Genomic DNA, 23,502 nt, shown 5'->3' with positions numbered 1-23,502 from the left:
GCAGGTCATGGCCCAAAGGGACTGGCTCGTGTCTGCTGACGGGCCTTGGCTGCCGGCAGCAGGCCCAGCGCAGTACAGCGCTTTCCAGAAAGCTCGTTGGCTGCTTCAGTGCAGTGAAGTTTTTATGGCTAACACTTCAGCATTGCAACAGCTAACAAACAGACCAATTCTGTTAAAAGTGGAGGCAATTAACATTCATGGGAAGAGATGCCTTGAAGTTGTCAGCTTCCAGGCTAAGAATATTACAGCAATGCCCTCTAGTGTTGCTTTCGATAAAGTGTGGCTGCTTCCCAGGCAAGATCCCATTGTACAGAAGACGGCTTTATCCTCCTCTGCTTGCGCTAGACACAGAACACATAAGAAAAAGATCAGATTCAGGGTACTTGACCTTCTCCTAGCAATATGAGAGTATGTGTTAGTTACCTATATTACTTTTAATTGACCGAATAATGTTACGGAATGCCCATAAATTTCTGGTGCAAGGTTTTCTTTCCCCTGAACTTAAAGCTCAAGAAATAAAAACTCTTAAGCCTTAAGTACATTCTAGATGCTCATGTGCTGCTGGGATTTGATTTAGCTTTATTACACTGAAAAAATCAATATGTTACTGTAATTCTGAAAATGCTTGAACTAAGTGGAGGCTTTTTTTTCTTTTTTTTTCTTTTTTTTTTTCCTTTTTTTTTTTTTTGTTAATAATTAATTAAGCCATGGTCATGTAAGTAGAAGAGTAGGACCTGAAATTGAATTTTGGGTTATGGTAGCTGGTGGTAGGGTGGATTATAAACCATATGAACTATAAATAACGTCAAGTATGGCACAATATACACCTAGTAGATTTTATACAGCTGTGTAGGTTCCATTTTCTCTGTGTGGTCATATCTAGTTGGTTAATATTTCTATAGTCTCCATGTACTATCAAAAGTATATCTAAAAATATGGATGAAAGCTTCATCTGAAAACTCTGATCACAGAACAGTTGTTATGCGACATTTACAAAGCCTGTTTAAGCCGTCTGTTTTCTAGGCTTTGACTTCAGTTTCTAATTACACAGTAAAAATATGATGGTGAGAAATGAATAATGAAAGTGAAGAGGTGATGGATACAGTACAAAACACAGTTTAAGTTACTTGTCTCACATTCTTTAAGAATATATTTCAGCATGAGAAGTGTTTCGTGAGGAATTAAAGTGGCAATGCAGGAATTTCATGGAGAGAACCTTGAGTATGCAAAAGGAAATTAATCCAAGCCCATCTTTTCCAGATACATGCCTCAGATTGTTTAAATCTTAGTATTTTCTTTATAGTATAGGTTCAGTAACTGTAAAATACTGAAGGCTATTAGTTTTAACAGCTCTGTTTGTGGTCAGCTTTGCAAAGTAAATTCTTGGCCATTAGTATGGGCGAGCTGCTTGAGATGTAAATCTGTGTCATTATGAGGAGGAAGATATATGTTATCATATAAAAAGTAACCCAGTAAGAAATACATTGTGAATGAATCATAAAGATTGTGACCTTTTCCAAGCCTAGCAATTTAAAAATATTGGGTTGAATATAGGGTAGTTATAATCTTGAAAGCTATCTTCTTTATTCCATTGCCTTCTTTTTTTTATATTTCTTTTATAGCCACTCTTGCTGACCTAGATGAAAATCTGAATATTTTCGGTGTTTTTTTCCTTACATGCTTTCCTACATAACAACCAAATGTTACAGGTTCTCTGGAGAAGACCAGTTACAAACATATGATGACCTCTAAAATCATGTTTTCAATACGCTATGCATATATGGCACCAGTGTACAGCAGCCTTTTAACTGTATTTTATTCAGTTTTATTTTTCAGCTTGTAATTATTTTCAGCGTGAAATACTTTATAACTGCAACTCTAGCAACTTATTTAACAAAACATCTAGCATCTGCTGTATTTGCATGTGGTTATCCTGATGGAGCCACTATGCCCAGCACCCACTGCTAATCAAAGCAATGACAAGCAAAACAAGAAACCTATGTCTCTGTAAAGGCTCAGCGTCTGGTCTGTGCTCCCTGATGGTGTAAGCTAAGTTTAAATAACTCATAGGTCTCCCACTCTCCCCTTGCTCGTAAACCATTTTGTACCAAAACCAGTGATTCTGAAGCTGTGTCACTCTAGGTGACTGCATATAATGACAGAGCAAGCTTTGGGGAATCTCCCCTTAAATGTTACTGCCTTTGCTAGTCTATTCCTAAGGAAAAGAAAGGACAATTTCTCCTATCTGAAATCTTTTTGTTCTCCTTTGGTTAAAGGATGTGGAGGAAGAGAGGTATAAATTACTATGGGAATAATTTCAGTCTCAGAATTAACAACAAAATAGTGCTGAAAACCAGAAATATGTTGTAACATAGTGCTTCCTTAGAAAGAAGGGCACCAATAAAACTGGGGACAGGAAAAGTGTATTATATTTGCTTTTGGTGAGCGTGGTACCGAGACTTCATATTGCAATCAAATGAATTTACTTTGTAAGAGTAATTTTTTGTTGCAGGGGAAGTGTATGCACATAAAAGATTAATGGGATTTCTATTTAAATATATAAATTAAAACTGTGTGCAAAGTGCTGTTTGCACATCAATAATTGCCTTGTGCCCAACTGCCAGCCGGGCTAAACAGCTCAACAAACACCGGAAAGGGACTTGATGGCTTTCTTTATCTCTGCTTTTACTCGTTGGCTACAGCATGTAGTTTTTGCTTTAAAAACGTGTTTTTGCTGCAGGGTAACTCACTGACAAAAGCCATCCTGAGATAAAGTCACTGTAGGAAAGCCCTGTGGGCTTTTCTCAGAGGGTAAAACATCACGAGGATCGGATGATAGCTCTGCCTGTGGTTGACCTGGCCTAGTTTACCTCATGATGCCCCTAAAGAGCTTTTTCTTCAGTGTAGCTTTATGGCTTATTTTTCAGTTACGTCCCAAGGTCAAATGATACCTTTTCTTACTGGGGAAGTAAAAGTTTACAGAAACTGTTCTACAAGAGCTGATGACACCATTGCCATTGAAAGTGGAGCATTAATATGTGTCTCATTTTGGTTAGGCTGCTGAACTGTGACAGTCTAAAATTCAGGCAGAAGCAGCTGATTTCCAGGACTATAGACATGGATGTTACTTATCCCCATGGTCGATACAAAGCACTTTTTTCCCTCAGGTGTGCATGCTGCAAGCTTAAGCTACAGATTTGTTTGTGTACTTCTTTTGTATTCAAATCTGGCCACACATAAATTCACCACTTATCCAAATTGTAGAGAAAACTAAGCCCATTAGTCACCAGTTCCTTTTAAAAATAAATAGTAATCAAGCTTGGAGTTACTCACACAAGACTTCAGGTCACACAGCGCTGGTAAATAGTGAGCAGCCATTTCAATTTTACCTAAGAAAGCTGTTTGCCTGATCTTGTAGAAGTGGAGAACACCAAAGAGGAAAGAAGAAAGAAGAAAGAAGAAAATGTGAAAGAGCTTCTGAAAAACCATTGGTTATATAGTTAAATATACAGAAATGCTTTAGATTGGGAAAGAAGCAGCTGAGAAAGGTCTAAAAGTTGCAAGAAGAAAGTGAACAAGGAAAACATCTCTTTCTACCCACATGGGGACAAGGGGTCATCAGCTAAAACTTGCAGGTGGCAGGTTCACGATATGTGAAAGGAGGCGGGTCTGTGTACAGCACATAGGTGTGAAGCTCCTTGCTGCGGGATCCTTCAGGTGCCAAAATTTTCAGAGCTTTCTAATCAGACTGATTTGGGTAAGGGACATACGTGAAGGTCTATTAAACACAAAGGGCTCAATTCAGTTGCCAGCACCTGTGTCTTTTGTTGTCATCTGAGATACTCGAGGGTGTCCGTGGCATCTCGTGGGGCTGGCCCTGGATCTGTGGTGGAGCTCCGTGCTTCTGCAGAGGGAGCTGGAGGCCAGGTGCGCTATTGCTGGGCACCTCAAATGGCTCGTGATGCCTGTGGGATACCAACCAAGACCCTCTAGTCTGTTTCAGACGAGACCATGCGGTGACAAACCTGCTGTCAATGACCACCTGTAGTGGTGGAGCACCGCTGGACAGGGTGCAGCACATTGCTGGTGAGCCCACTGAGGGTCACCTTGTGCCGGGAGCCTGGGGGACACAGGCAGCCCCTGGCGAAGGGAGAGCCACGTCCCCGGCTTCGAGTAGCTCCGATGAGATTTGGCAGGTCAGCTCAGCTGGCAAGTTGTTCTCTGGAAAGGTGATACGGTTGTTTCACTGGGGCACAGATAGCAAGTAAAGGACAATGTAAATAGCCCTAAAATGAAGCAAGTGCTGTCTTGTGACACGTACGGAAGAAAAGCTATTGAGTTTTGTGTCAGAGTGGTGAAATGAGGAGAAACGTAGAAGCCATAGGTTTTCATTTCCTAAGTATCTGTTGGGTTGCCAGGAGATGTCAAATCTCTGAAACGTTTTTTATAAGATTAGCTAGTTTTGTTGACTTGGGTCAGCTGTTTCTATTTTTCATTACAATTTCAATACTATTAAAGGCCTTTAATTGGGCAGCGTCAATGGTAAATTTTAAGTGGCTCTGTAGGTGTGTAATTCACCCTGTGCCAGATTCCTTGACTTCACAGAAGCCAGCATCCCTTCCTCACAGCCAGTGGAGCTCAGATGCAGAGAACCAGACCCTAATTTGCTTCCTAGTTCTCAATATGTGGTATCTTGGCTTACACAAGTATTTCTGGAGCTATTTTAGGGTTTTGCTGTTTTCCTTGCTATTCTCTTGTCTTTACCATTCAGCTGTTAAGTGTGGAGGAGAGAGGTGATAGCTTCTAAGTGATCACTCTGCATCAATTCCAACGCTGCTGCCCTGAAAAGATAAAATTTATGTATTGAAAGCACATAAACACAAAACACCACTTCAGCTTGCATTGTTGTTACTTCTTTTTGCGGGTAGCGTGCTGTTTCTGGTGGTTAAATCAGAACTTACCTTCAGAAAGCAAGCAAACACATCTGTCGCTAATGGCTGGCTACAGCCAATCTTACTCCTGAGTCCCACATCCTCTCTCACTGCTATTACTTTGTATTTACTGTGGATTTCATGAAGTGCTTTCTGAGCGCTGCACACGCTATGAGCCCCCTTTGAAAGTCACAAGATTTGACTGTTGCAACATTTTGTGAAATAAAGCTCTGCACAGGCTCTAACTAGTGCACACTGATACTAATATTATTTTAATGGAGTTGAAATAGATTGAAATGAGCAACTCCAGATATATGGGAGGTTTGCTGACTTTGCTGAGTCTGCCCAATGCTTTATAAACCAGTGCACGGTTTGGATCATATATACAATGACCTTGCTTTGCAATCTGAGTCGTACTCCCAAGTTTTGATAAACTGTCTTGTTATAAGACAGCTTTGACAACTAACTCATCCCATACACCATGATGAACTAGTATCCTATAAACTTGTTTATTCTAAACAAACTTGATACGGTCCTAAACAAACACTGAAGACAAAAAGTTTATGAAAGAGTGCAGTTTTCAACTTAAAGTTTATTTCTGAACATTTGAATTTGGTAACCATTAAGGAAAGTGACTTGATGAATTTATTGTAAATGGTCAGGCTGCACCATGTGTGCAAATAATGTAATCTAACAAATATCGTGGTTCCTGGTTGTTTACCTGCCAGAATTCGATGGTATATTTGCAGAGCTAGAGGTTAGCTTTGCCCAGTTAAGTTCTAGATAGGAAGCCTAGAGCTTTATGCAGGATAATTTAGATATCCCAGTTAATTACAGGTGCTAGACTGTGTAAGTGTGCATATATGTATAAATGTACATATGAGCATGCTGAGGCACCTGTCACAGAATTTACTACTGCTTCCCATGTATTTCTCCATGAACTGTCTTCCCCAGCTATTATCTAGTCAACAAATGTAGTATTTGATGTGGATTGCATGGTATTTTCTTAAGCTGCAAATAAGGAAATTAGTTCTGAGTGGGATTTACCACTGTGGATCAGCAGAAATAACTAGAGTATTTGTAAATATATTTCTTAGTCCTTTTTTTCTGACTTAAGCATGCTATATATGCTGGAAAATTTGTAAAGTACAGTTTGATTGCTATCTATAAATGGTGCCACTTATTTTATAGAACACTGCATTGTACCATACTAGAAACACTGGCTAGTTTTTGTGTAGATGAAAGCAAAGCAGATGTTAAGACTAGGTTATTTCAACAGAGTCTTGATGAAGTCAAGCAAGGAGTGTACAAATCCTAACAAGTGACTGAGCAAAAGCTCTCATGAAGGTTGTAAAAAAGAACAACAACAACCAAACAAAACAACACAAACATGCTAAACAAAATAAGAAATAATAATTAAAAAAATAAATCCTACTGAGTAAGTGCAATGGGAATCAGAAGGTCTGGGCTCCCTTCAGTCATTTGCTGGATGGGCACTCAGTCTTGTGCTGCTTGAGGAGGTCTCTGAGGGGAAGGGAGAACTACTGCTATATCACTTGGGTTCCTGGGGCTGCTGGGTTTGATTTCTGCACTGCCCTCTTCCTTCCCATGTTTGTACTGTGAGCAGCCATCCCCACACAACTGCACTCCAGCTGTGCTCTTCGAACACAGTTCCTTTCCATCAAAGCCCAAATTGCTTTGTACATCAAGAAAATGTGATAGAAACGGAGAGGTAATTTTGCAGCATCTAAGGGCTCCTGCCTAAATCCTAGAATTTGTAAAATACTCATTCATTTGCCTGTGGGCTTCATTCTGAGATGCTGCTTTCCCATTAGTAGTCTGCACAAGAAAGCATACCAGAGACCAGACCCCTTTTCCAGCAGTAAAACAGCTGCAGCATTGCTGGCTAGATGGAGTGATGTTTGGTTCTCTCTTCTGTCTGAAGGGACACAGGCTCCAGGCTTCCTGTAGGCAGTAGGGCTGACTTCCCTAGTTCCTCATCTTGGAGGAAGTCCTTTGGAGTTTCGTCTTTAGCATGAATAATTAAGTCTTACTGGGGAAAGAGAGAAAAAAGAGATGCTGAGGCTTGTTGTTGAGGATCCTTGTCTGGGCAAGGGAATGGCTGTGCTGTCTCTGCGAATGCTTACTACTCTGTACTCACTTGAATAGCTCTACTCACTAGAGGAGGAATTCATTTGCAGCACCCCCATCCTGCATATTTGTCCTGCTCAGGTCCAAAAAAAAGAAAAAAAAAGGCACTAATTAAAGAAAAAAAAAATCATGCATGATATAACAACTGTAATAGGGATCATGGACATGAAACTCCACCTTGCTGACAGAAGATGCTGGTTGTTTGAATCTGGTCAGCTGTGGCACAAATTTTAATCCTGTTTTTTTCACCTTGTGTTGGAGTTTGAAGCATTCCAGCTCTATTTTGTGGGAAAGAGCTGCTGTGGGCACCCACGTATGGAAGAAAATTCCAGCTGGGGAGGTCCAGCAGCCTGGAATTGAGTGCTTGAGAGAATTAGGATTCACCTCACATTGCTCCCTCAGTTATTTCCATGTGGCCTAGGCAATGCCCACACTCAGTGCTATGGTCTTGTGATTCCTGTTTTATGCAGCTGTTTTCACGAGTTTTATAGAGAACCTGCACTCCTAGGTCCCTAAAGGAGCCTTGCGGGTTGCAGCAGGCTACGAGTGAAGCGTTGAATCTTGCAGCACTTGAGCCCGTAAATGACTCTCTCATTTTGTTTCCTTATCTGTTGGTAAAACATACAGCACTAAGTGAGCAGTAAATACATAGTATCACAGTTATGCAAAATAGAGAGTTGCTATTTTGGGATATTATTCAAAATGTGTGCCCCGTCCATGTCCACTGAGGGACAGTAGAGGCAGAGAGGCAGCAAAGAGATTCCTGGTACAGGTCCCTGGAGGCACAAGTGTGGAGGGAGCATCTCTTGTCATCCACAGGAGCTGGCAGCAAGTGGCTGGGCTTGGCCATGCTGCCTTAGGGCATCTTGCAGGGGTTTCTGGGTTTGTGTCAGTCCTTCTCATCAGGTATGGATGCTGTGAATACTCCCTCATCTAGTAGACTTGAGGGATATATTGGTGGTTCTGTACTGTCCATTACAATTAATGCTCTTCTGATGATTGCTTACCTCCCTACGCTTTATTCTGGACATTTTTTCCCCATAAAATACTATCACTGAGGACAACTTGAAAAACGTCTTATTCATTAGAAAGTAATGGTTATTGCTAAAGAAGCACGGTACACATAGCTGGCTTGATGCACTTCTCATTGCTGCCTGAAATTTCACATTTCTTCTGTATGCACACCACTCAGCTGTTCTGTGTAGGGACTGCGTGATTCTGCTTTTTTTGTGATAGTCCTTTTAAAAAGAAAAGCTCTGGACACCCTGAGTGAATGCACCTTACCTTGTCCATGCTCTCAAAGCAAAATTTTGTCCAGGGTAGGACACACTTTCAAAATAGTCTTTTGCCTTGCTTCAGTGAGGCTCACTTTCCCAGTACCTTGTAGCTTTCTTTTCTCTTCCTTCCATCTCCAACTTGCGTAAGAGATGTCAAGAGCATGATTTAATTGGAATAGGTCTGCTCAGAGTGAATGAGTGAAATAGGCTGGCCACCAACTTGCCAGTGAGAACACTCTTGAAATACAACATGATCACAGCTAGGATAGTCAAGAAAAAGCTCAAATTCAACTGTCTGAAATGCTTCATGCTAAAAAAAGAGGCTGTGTTTCTAAAAAAGTCTTCTTGGAAAGGGAAATGAGCTGATTAAGGATCATCTTTTCCTTTGAAAATGGGTTAAGCATTATAAACTCTGTAAATTTTCCAGCAAGTTCCGATGTACCTTTGTGAGTTCTTCCAAAATTTGGCAAATAAAGATTATTTAAAGTGTGATATGTTATTTTTAGCTTTTACAAAAATAAGTTGCTTAAAACTTAGAATACCATAATAACAAAATAGTCTTTAACTTGTACAGGACCATTTTAATGGAATACAGAAACAAGAGTTATTTCCCTATTTTATTTCATAATGGAGATAAATTAAGAAACTAATTAAAGTGCAGCTAAATTGGCCACAGTTCAGAAGTTTTTGAGGAAAAAAAACTTTTTTCACTCCTTTAAAAAACTGACATAAAATATGGGAGGGTATTTTAAGCAAAAGTGTTCTGAGGTAATGAATTGAATCAAATGGGTCTCTTAATTTGCTACTTTATTTTTATTATATTTCAAAATTCATATTCTGGTTCAAGCAGAGATGGCCTTTGCAATTTTATACTCTCTGAGAATATTGGAAAAACTGACTGTAAATTGGAATTTGCACAATGAACTGTCAGTGAAATTTAGCTTTGTTCAGAGATCTGGAATAAGAATTATGCTACATGTAAGTTGTATTAAGGCCTCTGTGAGAATCAGATTGTACAACTCTAAGATAATGCATAATTGATTTTATCTTGGAAATGTATATTATTCCTCTTCTTTGTATAAGATGAATGAGTCTGACAGACAAAATACCTCGTTTAAAAGACAAAAGACAAATCCTTGTCCTTCGATTTCCTTCCCGTCCTCATGGTAACATCTAAATTATTTCTCCTTATTTTCTTCTACTGTGACTCTAGTTTGGTTTCCTCATTTTCTTCCATTGAATGTATGCTTATTAGTAGTTGTAGTAAAAGCTGTGTAACTAGCAGTACTTCTCAAGAAACCAATCTGGAATTGTGCATGTTCTGATGGAACTGTGTAGACAGGTAGCAATGACAGAGTGGCAAGTTCTTGGTCTCTTTGGTTTATAATTTCGCTAGTTATGATTTTATTTAGAAGAAAATGGCAAAATGGTAATAAACGCACGCAACAACTTATATTGCTGTGGTATATGTATGGCTATACTGAAGAAAACTGGTAGCAATATAAATTACAAGCTGTGGATGAATAATAAAACTTATTGAAAGTGCCCATGAATCTCAATAACCAACTACCCAGTTAGAGCACTTTTCGAACGTATATTGAGAGCGAAGAGATCATTGGGTCATTTCAGTGCACGGTAAGAAAAAAAAGTAAGACACAAGTTGGGTCAGCTCTGTCTAGAGGTCAAGCAGATGGTTTAAGTGCCACAAAAGAGCCGCTGCCTTTAGGCTCTGGGTATGTGATGGCCATGGAAAGCTAGATGGGCTGTTGGTGATGCTGTGCAGCCTCTCCAAGGCTGGGCTGGCCGTGTGCACCCCAGCTGCTGAGGAGGGGTGCATAGGAACAACAGCAATGGGACCAATAACCCTGACTCTTCAGGGTGTCCCCTGTTTATCCCCAGCTCTGCCTGATTTCCTTCCCTTTCTGTTTCCGAAGTGGCCGAGCTCTCTCGTTGTCTCGGCACAATGCAGACAGCTCTCTGTGAAAGCTGTGAGCCTGCCTCAGATGATGGAAATCTTCCAGGCTCTTCCAGGTTGTCAGTTCTGGGTAATTTGCTCCCAAGAGTTATGGAGAAAGTAGCTGAGGCAACTTCTGAATCACCAGTGTGGATCCTGGGGAGCTAAGAAAATTTCAGAGAATTGGAGGAGTGCTAATGCAGTTCAAATGTCTAAAAAGGGTAGAAAACAGGACCTAGAAACTGACCCCTTGTATGAATTCAGATTCCAGTAAAATGCTGGAATGGTTACCTTGGAAAGGATGGTTAGAAAATACAAATCATATCAGTCAATATGGTTTGATGGAAAGGGAATCTTGTCAAGTAAATGTGTTATCTTTCTTTGACAGGATTATAGATTGGTTGATGGAAGCAACTGTGTGGATACAGAGACAATTTCATTTCTCCAAGGTATTTGGCTTGGTATCGCAGGGTACTTTGATTAAAACCTGGAGATGTGTAAGAGGGATAAACAACTGTCTCATTTGCAGGTTTGATCGTGTCTTTTCCTTGAGTGGATCTGCAGAGACCGGTTATTGAATGAAAGCTATTCCGTGTTTTCGGCAATGGTCTGTGTGAAAACATGGTTGGTAAAGTTTGAGGAAGGCACACAGATGTTGGGAAGTGATGTGAGTTCTTCTCTAAACAGTTTCTGTTCAAGGATTTGTTGTGATTAACCCAAGTGCCACGTAAGGAATCGAGGACAAGGAATGAAGGCTGTTAGCAGAGAAAGGGAAGGGCCGTCCTGGGAGGCAGTACGGGGGGGAGGCCGTGCGGTTGGTGTGGAGAGCTGCCTGGAGGTGAGCTGAGGTAAATGTTCCAGCTGCGGAGCTATTGCTTTCTTGAACGTATAAGGGAGGGCGATGAGGAAGAAGCTGAGAAAAAATTTTGTCCCGAACTGGCAGGACTGCTGACAGAGTTCCGTGGTCTGCTGTTGGCCTTTCACAGCAGGTTTGCAGGTCCTCAAGAGATGTCCCAGCACTGGAGCTCGGTGAGGGCAGTGCCAGGAGCTCCAGCTGCTCAGACTGAAGGGGCCGTGGAGGGGACACCAGGTGACAATATGAGCACTCGAGCAGGATAAAGGTGTCTGACAGGAGCATGTTTTTCTGCCTTGCAGGCAAAGGCACAGCAAGAACCTGGGGCTGGAGATTAAGTTAAATTAACAGAGTTGTGGTTTGGGACTTGGGGATTTGCCCAGAGCTCTTCGTGTGGAGCTTGCAGTGTGGATATCAGCCTAGGTAGAAATGCAGAATGGAGCAGCTGAGAAAGCAGAGAGGAGCCACTACATTGACTGCTCTTCACTTCCAGCCTGTGACTTCTACGATTACAGTTTTCTTTCCAAATGAATGTATTAGTCTCTAACCGTGTCCGTCCAAGAGATGTGTCTTGCCCTACAGGTAAATTGTATGGCATTTCTCAGTGATACCGTTGCTATTCCAGCTCCTAACAGAGGGGAGTATTATAAAATAGAAGTGAGCTTGGCTACCTGTGTTAATAAGGTAACACAAAGTCCAATCCAAAGCCCACTGAAATCACTGCAAATTGATCGCTGCACAAGAGCCCAGCAAAATATAAAATGGATTATGCCAGTCTATTGAAAAAAGCAAAAATGAGATGTATGCAATTATATGCATTTGAGATACAGCTTATTAAAAAGCATATTGTAAATCTCTCCTAGCACTCTTTCAAATGTAAATATTCATATGTAAGCTTTTTTAAAAAAACAAACTTGATGGTGAAGACTTGCAGTGGAATTTAAAAAAGTCTTCATGTTTATGTGTATATGTAGGCTAAATATACACGCGTGTGAATATATTTATAATTGTAAGTATTATAATACAAATCTATGCCTTTTATCATATAATATAAAAGAAGCAAAACATGAAACTGACTGACAGGTGACTGTGGTATTTAAACTAGCAGGGATAAGTGATTTGTTTTCAAAATTCAGGAGCCATAAAAATCCAGCATTATGTATCGAGCGATTTAAAAAATATATCTATAGTTAGTCTAACTTTGATGAAATCCTTTCAATTTATTTTCAGCGGCAGAGTGCACTGCTGTGGATCCTGTGTAGTCAGCCTTTGCAGTCAATGGAGGGAACAGACTTTCCGAGATGGCTCATCTCTCTGCCATAGAAACCCATCTGGATCACTCTCTTAGGGTGCCTGCTTCTTTCTGTTGCCTATGGAGAGTATCCAGGGTGACAAACCAAGATTTAGCCATACTGCTTTCTGACAGCTGAACAGAGTCTGAATCCCAACCAAGCAGATATGAATCCCATCCGATGTTTCTACAACACCTATCCAGCTGTGGTTGGTTGGCTTTTTGCTGCTCGCAGCCCTTTTGGCAGCTCTTTGAGCCTGTCTGTTGCCTGCGTGGCAGGTTCTTGATCACCCATGGGCTCCCATCTCATCCCCAGCTCCACTGCTGCTAGGAGAGGAGCTCGCCCACTGCACACCTTGGCCTAGAGCCTTTGCACTGTGACAGTGCTGGTTGTCTCCTCTTACGTTTTCCTTCAGGGCACGGTCACTTATTTTTAAACGATACGTTGCTTGTGCTTCAAGGGATCTAAACCCATCATGGACCGGTGAAGGAAGGTAATCATAGAATCATAGAATATCCCGAGTTGGAAGGGATCCATAAGGATCATTGATCCTTTGGTAAGTGTGAAGGTAAGGGTGGAAGTATCCTGGCAGTTCTCAGCTGTAAAATGCACACTGCTGGTTCTGTGTGATGACTGCTTGTAATTTCTTTTTGTAGCACAAAGCACAGATCTGGTAAAGGCTAACAGGTTTTCGGTGAAGAACATTACTTAGGGAGGCTTCTGTGGTCGCTTTAGAGGCTGCAGAGCATGCAGTCACATGAGGCGTGGGGAGTAAAACAAGGAGGAGGTCATGGTGGATGCCAGGCAGCTTTTTGTGAGGTGTCATGCAGAGTGAAGTACAAGAATTCATGTTCATGCATAAAGTTGTGCCTTTTTTTTTTTTTAAATTTTCATTTGATGTCCATGTTTTACAGTTTTTGAGAGAAGACATCAGCCAGATAGAGCTAATAATCACAAGGGCAGAGCATTTCCTGGAATAAAAGAGGTTCTTTATTGATGTTAGGTTAGATCATTGGTGGGAACGTCTCCTCTGCAGGATGACACCAGAGCTTGCTGCACCAGGCAGTGCTCTTGGGCTACTGCTTCTGTAGCAGTGGCATTCTCTGCTGTCCAAAGTTCCCCTTGTAACCTTCTAGTGCTGAGAAGATCTGGTTCTCCTGGACTCCCTGAGCTCAGTCCAAACCCTTGGAGGCCCTGGCCTGGCCCTTGGCAGCACCTGAAGACTCTTGAGGATGCAAACGCCAAGGCTGATGTCTCCTCTGGAGAGCTGAGCTCTGTGGTGCAGTTCCTCTTGCCCTCCCGAGCCGTGCTGAGACTCTCCCAACAGCTTGTGCACAATTTCTTCCTGTTCTCCCATGTCCATATTCTGGACTGCTGTTGCATTCATTAGGGACTGTGAAAGTTTAAGTTAGGGCTAAGCAGGATCCTGGCAAAGTTATTATTACATTAATCATACTTAGGCAAAATACAAGAGGGAAGAACATGCAAACCATCCCTCATATATCAATATCTCCTTTCCTTAAAACAAAACAAATGATTCAAGGGTGCAATAAAAACCATAAACAAGGCTACAAGCTTGCAAAATGTTCATGAAATAAAATAGAAATGTATGAGTTCACCTAGGCAGATCCACAAACTGTCATATTTAATGTCTGCTATTAGATCAGCATGTTAGTTTACAGGCACCTAGGGAGAAGTGAGCTAGGTGGGAACAATATGAAGCAGTACAATGTAAACACATATTCAACAGTTATGAGTAGTTAGAGCAAGTGGAATATGCAGGATGTGCTGTTCAAAGTCTATTTGCCAAGGCAGAATAATGAAGATTGATTTCACTCTAATTTTTGCATGTTTTGCATCAAAAATATGAATGGCTTGCTTCAGGAAAATAGATGCATAGAAGCGTTCTGGATGTTAAAAGCACCCTTGAAAATACACAGGGCTGTTCTGTCAGTGTGTTGGCAGTGCTTTGCATAGCAAGCTGCTCTTTGCTAGTGTTTACAGCAACTTCTGTCCACCTGATGTACGTGCTCTTTGTTTTTTTTCCCTGCATGACACATTGTTAGGCCTTTTAGTCACTGACTCCTCTGCCCCCCTCAAACATATTTATTTAAATATGGTTTCCTTTGTGTGCTTTCACGCCTTTCTATATAAATATTTCTGACTAAACCTCACACTTGCAGATAATTAAGAGACGATGTCAACAGAGGTAGAAGGCTGTCACCAGAGGATGATCTCCTGCAGCTAGAGTGCCATAGTTAATGTTCAGGCATTTTTTAAAAATATAAAGTGAAATAGACAGGCTGTGAATCCAAAATGTATCCTGTGACAGTACTCAGTTTCAGTGACCCTACTCCTGGTTCTCACTAAGGGATTCATTTTGCTGACACCCCTTCCCCTTCCTGTGCACACTGCGACAGCATTTTCAAAAAGCTGCATTGCGAGAGCAGCTCATGAATGAGTTTGTGCGCTTCGGTCACCCCCAAACCCCATGGAAATGTGAGCTGCTCTCCAGCCGGAGTAAGAAGTGGAATATCTTTCCTATCTGGCTGACAGCTGTGAAATACGTCCCTCTGTCTTTCCCATTTAGCCTGTAATTTCCCCTCAGATTTTAGCATCCGCTGCAGTTACGCAGCACCTCAGACATTCCAGCGATGGCTGATAGGTGACAGCCTCTATAGAAAGCCCTAATACAGAAGGATCGTTCAGCCTCATTCACTCAAATTTCTTGGTTTTGCTTGCTTTGATTTGACCTTTGTTTTCAAATAGTACATTTTTTGTTGTTATTTGTTTGTTTCTTTTTATCCCTAGGGATATGGAAGCTTCCATACAGGATCAGACTAGAGATCCTGCTAATGTAATGTCCTGTCTATATCATGTTCTTCAAAAGAAAATTTTGCCATTTGGCAGACTTGTAATTAAATATGCCTTTGCAGGAAAAAAATCTAAAACTACTAACAACCCTATTTAATTTTAGATAAAGAGAATATAAATTTTAAATAAAAAGTTATAAATTTTAGATAAAGAAGTTATAAAATTGCATGTTTGTTAAATTTTTAATGAAGTAGCTACAAAAATGTGTAGTGCTTCTTTTCAAAATTTGTTTGTTTTCTATCTTCCCAAGTCAACAAATTAAGTTCTGCCACATCCACTATATTTCTTCTCTTTAAGGAGCTTCTGAAATTCAGAAGTCGTCCTTTTTCACCATTTTTGTTCTGAGGGACCTTAGCTGTTTGAGCAGCATCAGCACCTGTAGATGGTTTAAATTCTATGAATGCCATTTTGCTATGAGCGATGTTTCAGAAAAGAATCCATCTTCTTGTTAGGACACAAAGTTGGTACTGAGCACGCCCTAAATGTGCTTCCTTCTGCTGCCTGTTTAATATCAGATAAGATAAAAGATTAGCAAGAATCCAGCTGTGAACTACTGCACACTAACAAGCGATCTAATCAGAAAACCCACTGAGAAGCCAGGATTCAGCCCTGTTGCTTCCACCTGCCTTTGAATGACATTTTCTCTGCTACTTCAATTCTCTTTGTTTTTACCCATCGTCATCTTCCATGGATTCCACACTGTGCCGAGGTTTAGCTCTCTGCAGCCAGCTGACCACTTGTCTCCTGACTCATTTGTACTTGCTTCCCTCCTTCCCCCACGTATTTTCCTGTCTGGTGTGCAGCATCACTGCAGTCTTCTTTCAGTCAGTTTTCACTCTCGAATTTTGCTTGCTGAACCCTGCACATCCTTCCCTGTTCCCTGTGAACGCATTGCTTAAACGCTCTCCTCTTATTGGGTCTATTCCATATTCTCTCCTGTTCGCACTCGCTGCTGCAGCTGGTAGCATTATGCAATACAAATAAAATAACTGATTAACTGATTAGCTCTTTTCTCTCTTTGTGAAGCAGTTATATAAACTGATTCTATTTGTTGTCAATTTATGCATAAGCCTTTGCTGAGTAGTTGAGATACATATTTGCTAGTCTGTGGGTACTTCACAAACTGCTTACTTTGATTATTAGCTTTTCAGTGTGTGATTAGTCATCTAAATCACAGGGTATCAGTATTGCCAACTTTAAACATTACAAATCATGAGTCAGTCTCAAAAAATCATGGGATTGTTTAAAAATGATGTGGCTTTTTTTTTTTTTTTCCTTTAAAAATACTTCTGCAGTTTGTTTTTCTACTTGGCTTGTGAGCCTTTGGGTTTCATTTGCTTCATGTTTTCAAGCTTTTCTTTGCAACTGTGGATTAGAAAACTTTTTAGTTAAGAAAGTTATGTTTATTTTGCAATCTCCTGGTTTAATGATCTGGATCTTCAAGAAAAATAATGGGAAAGTAAAATAAAATCATGAGTCAGCAATCTTACTGAATGAATGAAAATTTCAGCACAAGAAATAGGGAATACTAAAAAAGATGAATAGAGATAACATTTTTCCATATTTATTTAAATTCAAATAATTTAAAGCCTTCACATTAAAATGTGAGATGTGCTAGGCTTCAGTTTCATAATGTTGTCCCTACAGCCCCCTTGGGGAGGGGGAAAGACTGTAAAAAAAGTTAAAAAATAAAGGCTAGCTAACTCATATGGGCAATAAATCAAGCCACAGAAACCACACTATTAAAGAACTTGACATCAGCCTTTCATATGCATGAGGCACATATATATGTGCAAATATAATCTTTGTAGTGATGGGCTGCCATCCTTCAAAAGTTAATTCACTCAGGCATATTTCTGCTTTAATGTGCCTGTACAAGTCTCCTAGATCAGGCGTGACCAGCCCATGAGCTGTGTGTTACCTGTTGGGGCAGCTCACACCACCCACATCCCATAGCCTTCTTTTGATGGTAGTGTGCAATTGATTCATCATTGTACCAGGCGTTCATCTTGCTTCGATCTGCCCTGTCTAGCTTCTGTAGCCCTCAAGTGAGAAATGACCTTCATGGCCACCAGAGTGAGCTGTCGGGCTCGTGGCCCACCTTGGTTTGAAGGCACCAGGCAGGACTTCTGGGTTTCTGGTTCTGAAGGTACCAGGCAGAGGGTTTTGGGATTTGTAGCCACTTTTTATCTTCCTTGGGCTCCACACCACTTCTTCAAGCTGCTGATGCTGCTAAAATTACCAGCACCTACCTGGGGAACAGTGGAAGAGCACAGAAGGCAAAGTCCACTTTGAGCAAACCTTTTAAACACATCTGTGAGGCAGCTGGCAGTTCTGAACTCTTAACATTTTGGCATTGCTCATTACAAATCATAACGTTTTCTTTTCTAGGAGAAAGCTTGTCTATACAGAGTCACTCTTACAGCAAATAATCTAAATAAAAATGATAAAAATTTGTATGAAGGCAAAGTAAATGTCATGATTATCTTACATTCCTCAAAAGCAGTACCAGGTGCAGCTTAGCTAAAGGCACAAATCCCAAGATGAACAGCTTAAATCCCATGGAAGACTTCATATCATATTCTATGACATCATGATCTATGATTCTATAATATCGGTCATTGCTGGCAACCTGGCACTAAATCCTCTGACCCATGCATGACTCCCATATCAAACTGCCCTTATCTTGAGCCAGCATTTGCTTTCAAAAACATTTTTTTTTCTTCTTACTATCTATACGTTTTAGATATGCTGCTTTCTCTAGGAGATAGACCACTGAAAATTCAAAAAATAAAAATAAAAATAAATTAGAGAATGCTTGGGAGTCAGCTTTGAAATACCTTGTATACTTTGTACTGGAAATATCTTGTACTCGGACTCAACCTCAGAACTGAACCTAGTTTTGAGACAGGCCAGGAGCCGTTTCTTCACACCCCGTTGACCGTTCCTTAGCAGAGACATCAACAAGAGTCCTTGTAGGTAACTCTATCAAGAGCTCACATCCCAAGGCCTTCTTTCTACAACACTCGTCTGTACTTAGCCATAACAACCTTTCAAAAGATTTGTATGTCCCTCTATTTCTGGCATTTGTGTTAGAGCAAATTGTGGCCATGCCAGTGCTCATCACCACCAAGACATGCAGCCTAACATTTCCACAAGCTGAGAACTCACTAAGGTGGCAGCAGTCCTAAGCAAGTCCTTCAAAGCCACATTTCAAATTTTTTGCCAGTTGGGCAAAAGCTGACGATTCAGCTTTAAAAGGTAGGGAGATACAGGTAGGTTGCTCAGTTCTTGGTGGTGGTGTTTAAAGAGCAGCAGATGATACGTTCCCTGTAGCACCTTTCTTGTCTTTACTTTTAAGACACCAGACTTTAAGGAAAGAAGAAAGCCAGCACCAAGGCATTGGGCAGAGCTTATGCGGGAAAGCCTGCACTGTGTTGGGACTGTGCTCCCCTGAGAGGCTGCAGAATTTGTCTTCCCTTCCCAGCCTTCTCCACACCCTGGGTCTGTCTCCAGATCTTCCTTTGCTGCTTGATCTGGTCATCCTCCAGCAACCACTGTCTGTTTTACAGCTCTCAGGGGGCAGATCCCTGCTATGTTTGCACCAACCTCTGCTGCACTCCCGATGGCTTTGACGGAGTGCAGTGTCTCTTGGCACGCCTTGCCTGGTTGCTGCTTGACGTGAAAGTCGTGGGATTCCCCACGCTGCAACTCGTTATCTCACCGTGTCACAGGCACTGCATCACAGGGAAAAGGAACAAGCTGGCTGTCACTGTACTCCTCCAAAACTAGCCCTAGGGCGGCGGTTCGAGCCACAGCAGTGCTGGAGCCCTGTATGCCACCTTCCTCTAGCACCTGAGCTAACTGAATGAGCTATAGCAATATGCATTGTGGATGCCTCTGAGGTTGTTTCTCTCCTTCTTCCTCTCTCATCAGCTTTGTTTTCTACCGTGCCTCAAAATCTTTCTCCCCGTTACTCCGCACGGACCAGATATCTCCTCCAGACCTCTTGCTGCCAGTTGCAAATGCTGTTGTAGCTTCTTATCCACACCATTCATTTCTTCTTGGTGTTTTAGCTCAGCAGCCCCTCCACGTAACCTCCCTGAGTAGCTCATTTAGTAGAGTTCAAACAGCAGCAACCACCACAAAGCAAGTAGCCAAAGTACCTGTTTCTAGCCCTTCTGGAAGGCGTAAAGATGCATAGGTTTATAAAAACATAAGGTCAGTGTGATGCAAATGTCAGTTTCATTGTATGGATTCATCTAGCTTCCCTTTGAAATCAGTGTGAGATGTGTTTCAGTCGTGACTGCATGAGATGCTAAAAGTAACAAATATAGCCAGAAGAGCTTCTCTGGGCACATCTGAACTGGGGGATTTTGGAGCATTTCCCAGCACCTTCAGCTGAGTACTCAGGCCAGACCGTCACTGTTTGTTGGACAGAAACCCAAACACATAAGTAGAGAGTGAGCCATCATGCTCTCCCATCTGGAGCATGGGATTGGGACTTCTGTAAGAGCTCCACAGCATTTCTGAGGGGAAAATTAAAAAAAAAAAAGAGTAGCAAAGGACAAGTCTACTCAATTCTTCTCTAGAAAACATGCATTAACAGTTCAGTTGCCAGTGCTTTGGATGTGAACTACAAAGGACCGTTGAAGATGCTCTAAAGAACCGTTGTTCATTTCCTCTTCCAAGCCACTATCTGACTAATAAAAAGAAAAAGGTTTTTAAAAGTGAGTCGGTGTATTTCTGATTTTAATGATGTGTTATTGCTGTCCTCTGCCATCTTACACGGGATGTTGTAGAGAAATAGGCACCAATTACATTAGTCTTTTGTAACTACAGCCCTTGGTTTCTGGAAAACAGAAAAGCCTCAGGAAAGAACAGAGATGCAGCAATACATGATTAGACTGGAAATGGAGAGATATAATGCTTTTGTTGCATATTTAACAGCCTGTTTAAAGGCATGAGGGAGCCTTGTAAATCACTGGACATGTGGAAGATAGCACATTAGCGTAAGGTCATAATGATAATCTATAATGACAGAATGAGAGATCAAATATATTCATTTTAATATTATAATACTTATACTTAGCACACAAGAAGATTTCTTGAGGCCAAAGCACATACAGCAGAATGTTATTCCATTGCCAGAATTTTGTAAGATATTGTGAATTTATCTGCAAATGGGTCCATATGCTACAACATCTAACATTAAATTCAAGAGCAATCTGCCTAAAGAAAAATGATCTTTGTGTGCAGTACAAGAACAAGACCTGCTTTGGAGCAGCTGACTAATGAAAAATGTTAGATAAGTGCAGTTAGGGAATGCAGTTAAGACTCTCGGGTCCAGATCTGAAAGGATCTTAAGTCAGGTGCCTGTCTCCAGGAGCTGAATTCACAGGGTATATCTTAGCCCTAGCTTATTACAGAGTAGTTTCCTTCCCTGGCAGCTGAAGAAGTCTTATTTTCAGCCCTTGGAGGTTTAAACATGAGTCATAATAAGTCTTGTAACTGCTATAGGTCATTTTTGAGAAGAAAAACTCTGTATTGCTTTTCTTTTGAAATGTAGCTGCTCTCCGGGAGGAGATAAGGAAGATGCAGCTGTCTGCTTAGGGCTCTCCGCTGGCAGCGACGGTGTGTGGTTCTGATCCCTGCTTCCTGGGCTATCTCGTGTATTTGTGTTTTGATAGTCACCGAATGAAATGCAGAAGCTATCCAGGGAAATTTCCCTGCCTCACATGTTCTCTCTGAAGAAAAATGCAGCGAACTGCTCTACCCAGTCATGCCTGGTCCTTCACCTGCCTTTTGCTTCATGATCATCTTACCTGTATGGATGTCTTCAGGGTGTAATAATCTTTCACTGTCCTGGGAGTTACCTAATGGAAATGTTACCAGAAGTAGCAGGTTTCACATGCATAAATGTTTTCAGTGATATGGAAGTTTTATAACCTCACATACATTTTACAAACTGCACATAAATTCCGTTGGCAATCTCAGAAGAAGTATCTACATAATTTTTGAGCTCCTATAATGCTTACAGAACACAGAAGAGTTTTTCACAAGAAGGAGTCATTCACATATAGCAGTTTCACTGTCCTGGTGGTTTGAAAAAAATCAAATACGTTTGAAGGAAAAAGAAGGCAAAAATGACAGCCACAGTGTTGGGCACAGATAATTCTCTGGAAACCTGATTATTAGTTTGTGATTTTGATTATTTATTTTTTTAAATTGGTTTTGGCTATATCAACACTATGAGATATGACCTTTGTTCTTATCAAAGTGTAGCTGATGGTGTAAGGGCTCCAACGTGGGTTTCCCCTAGGAGGGTTTGATACAGCCAGGCCCGGTGCCTGCTTTTCATCATGCTAAGCAGATTTCAGCTGAAAACTCTTCTGACTACTCCTGTCTCCAATTCTTGCAGAATTTGCTGTTTTTCTTTCCTGTCAAGTTTCGATTTTTTATGTTTAAGCTCTTTCAAGTTTTCTCTTGAAGGGAGAAGAAAGGTTGTGATCTGCCTCAGCTGAGCCAGGCAGGCTGAGGCCCTGGGCTGCCTCCACGTGCTTCTTGCCTTCACTCCTCCTGCCGAGGTCACTGTCCCCTCAGATCTAGGGCTGTCTCATCTAAAGGACTCGGTTTAGCTTTTAAACACCTAACAAAAGGGTTTGCTGTAAAAATCAGCACTTGGGGTGAAGTCGGAGGGTGAGCACAGAGCTCATGTCTGTCAGGCCGCTGGCCTGCTGGCATCAGGTGCGGTGGTTCTGCTCCATCTCACCTCCCCTCAGCCAGGGCTGTGTGGTCCTGCCCTCTCCCTGGAGGTGATCTAGCTCAGTAACCAGCAGAAATTAGCTTACTTTTTTATTAATTTATTTCTGGATTTGTTTTCTGCCAGCAAAGTGAATGGGCTCAGCATAGGCCTGATAAGCAGCCAAATGAGCATAAGAGAAAGTGTCGGGGCAGCGGGTGGAAGGAGTGGGATGGCCTCTTCTGCTACCGGCAACATTGGCTCTCATCCCTTTTAATCACCTTCCAGAACTCCATGCTGCAAGCAGAGACAGCTCAGCAAATACTGCTTGATGGTCTGATAGCTGAGCTACCTCCGATGTGGACATGACTTCTGTGACGAGGACGGTGTGGGTAGTGAGGGGCAGGAACCTCAACAGCCGTCCCAAAGCAGACAGTCCCCTAGTCTGCATGTGAACCCGTCTTTGTTTTCTTTTGTCCCATATACCTAACTCAGGGGGATGAACAGGTTTTTTATGGACTTCCCCAAACCAGCAGCCACAATAAAGCCAACACTATAATCACAGATCCCAGATGCTACTTTGGATGAAACCAGCTATAGAAGGATAATTTTGGAGAAGGAGAATGAGCAGGTGAACACAGTGAAGATGTAATGAAATTGATAGACTTAATTATAGTATTTGCTGCTGTGAAAGCTATAATGCTGTCTAATCAGGTAAAATGTGGGAAGACTAAGGAGTTGCTGTTTTGTCTATTTACTCTGCTATTTTTAGAGTTTATTGAATAACATACCTAGGATACCATGTAGGCTGTAAAGGTGTACATAGAAATATATAAGGTAATTGCCTGTTTGGTAAAAGCACAAACTAATAATGCTTTTCTGAAGTACAATAGCACCCAAAATTCAGGTGGTTCAGGCTGTACATTCACATTTTCTGTGTTCTTGTTTATCTGATCACCCCTCATTGAAAAAAAAAAAAAAACCAACAAAAAAACACCTCTAGTTTGTTGTGGTATCATTCACTATAGTACATCAGAAAATGTCTGTGTAAACTAGAAGAACAAAAGGTTATTGCTCCTAGCTGTTACTATAACAAATGCTATTAGTAATGTACTGATACTGTGAAAGACTACTGCGTTAATTTGAACTACAGCCAGGTTCATTTTTATGGTCTAGCTGTTCTGTGATACTTCAGCAATGATTGTTTTGCACCACTTGGTAGAGCCAAGTTTGACCATTGAACTATTTAAACATTATGGCTTTTGCTTCTTTGGGCTTGTGGTGCCAGGCAAAGCAGCAGGGAGCAAAGCATTATGCCCCAGATCCCAGGAATGGTTATGCACACTTTCTTTCTCATTCCTACATTGTTGTAGCTCTTTAGAGAGTAGTGCCAAATTCTCTTCTAGTTTGTATTAGTTTAAAAAAAAA

General features: G+C 41.2%; 1 protein-coding gene across 8 annotated transcripts in view; it reads left to right on the top strand.

The window, feature by feature from the left end:
* Nucleotides 1–23,502, top strand: part of DLGAP2 (DLG associated protein 2) — a 467,238-nt gene that overhangs the window by 38,462 nt on the left and 405,274 nt on the right. The gene's annotated exons all lie outside the window — the stretch shown is intronic.

This window comes from Anser cygnoides, chromosome 3 (assembly GCF_040182565.1).
Source record: "Anser cygnoides isolate HZ-2024a breed goose chromosome 3, Taihu_goose_T2T_genome, whole genome shotgun sequence".
Lineage (NCBI taxonomy): Eukaryota > Metazoa > Chordata > Aves > Anseriformes > Anatidae > Anser > Anser cygnoides.
The sequence above is the reverse complement of the archived record's forward strand: the minus strand, read 5'-3'. Positions and strand labels throughout refer to the sequence as shown.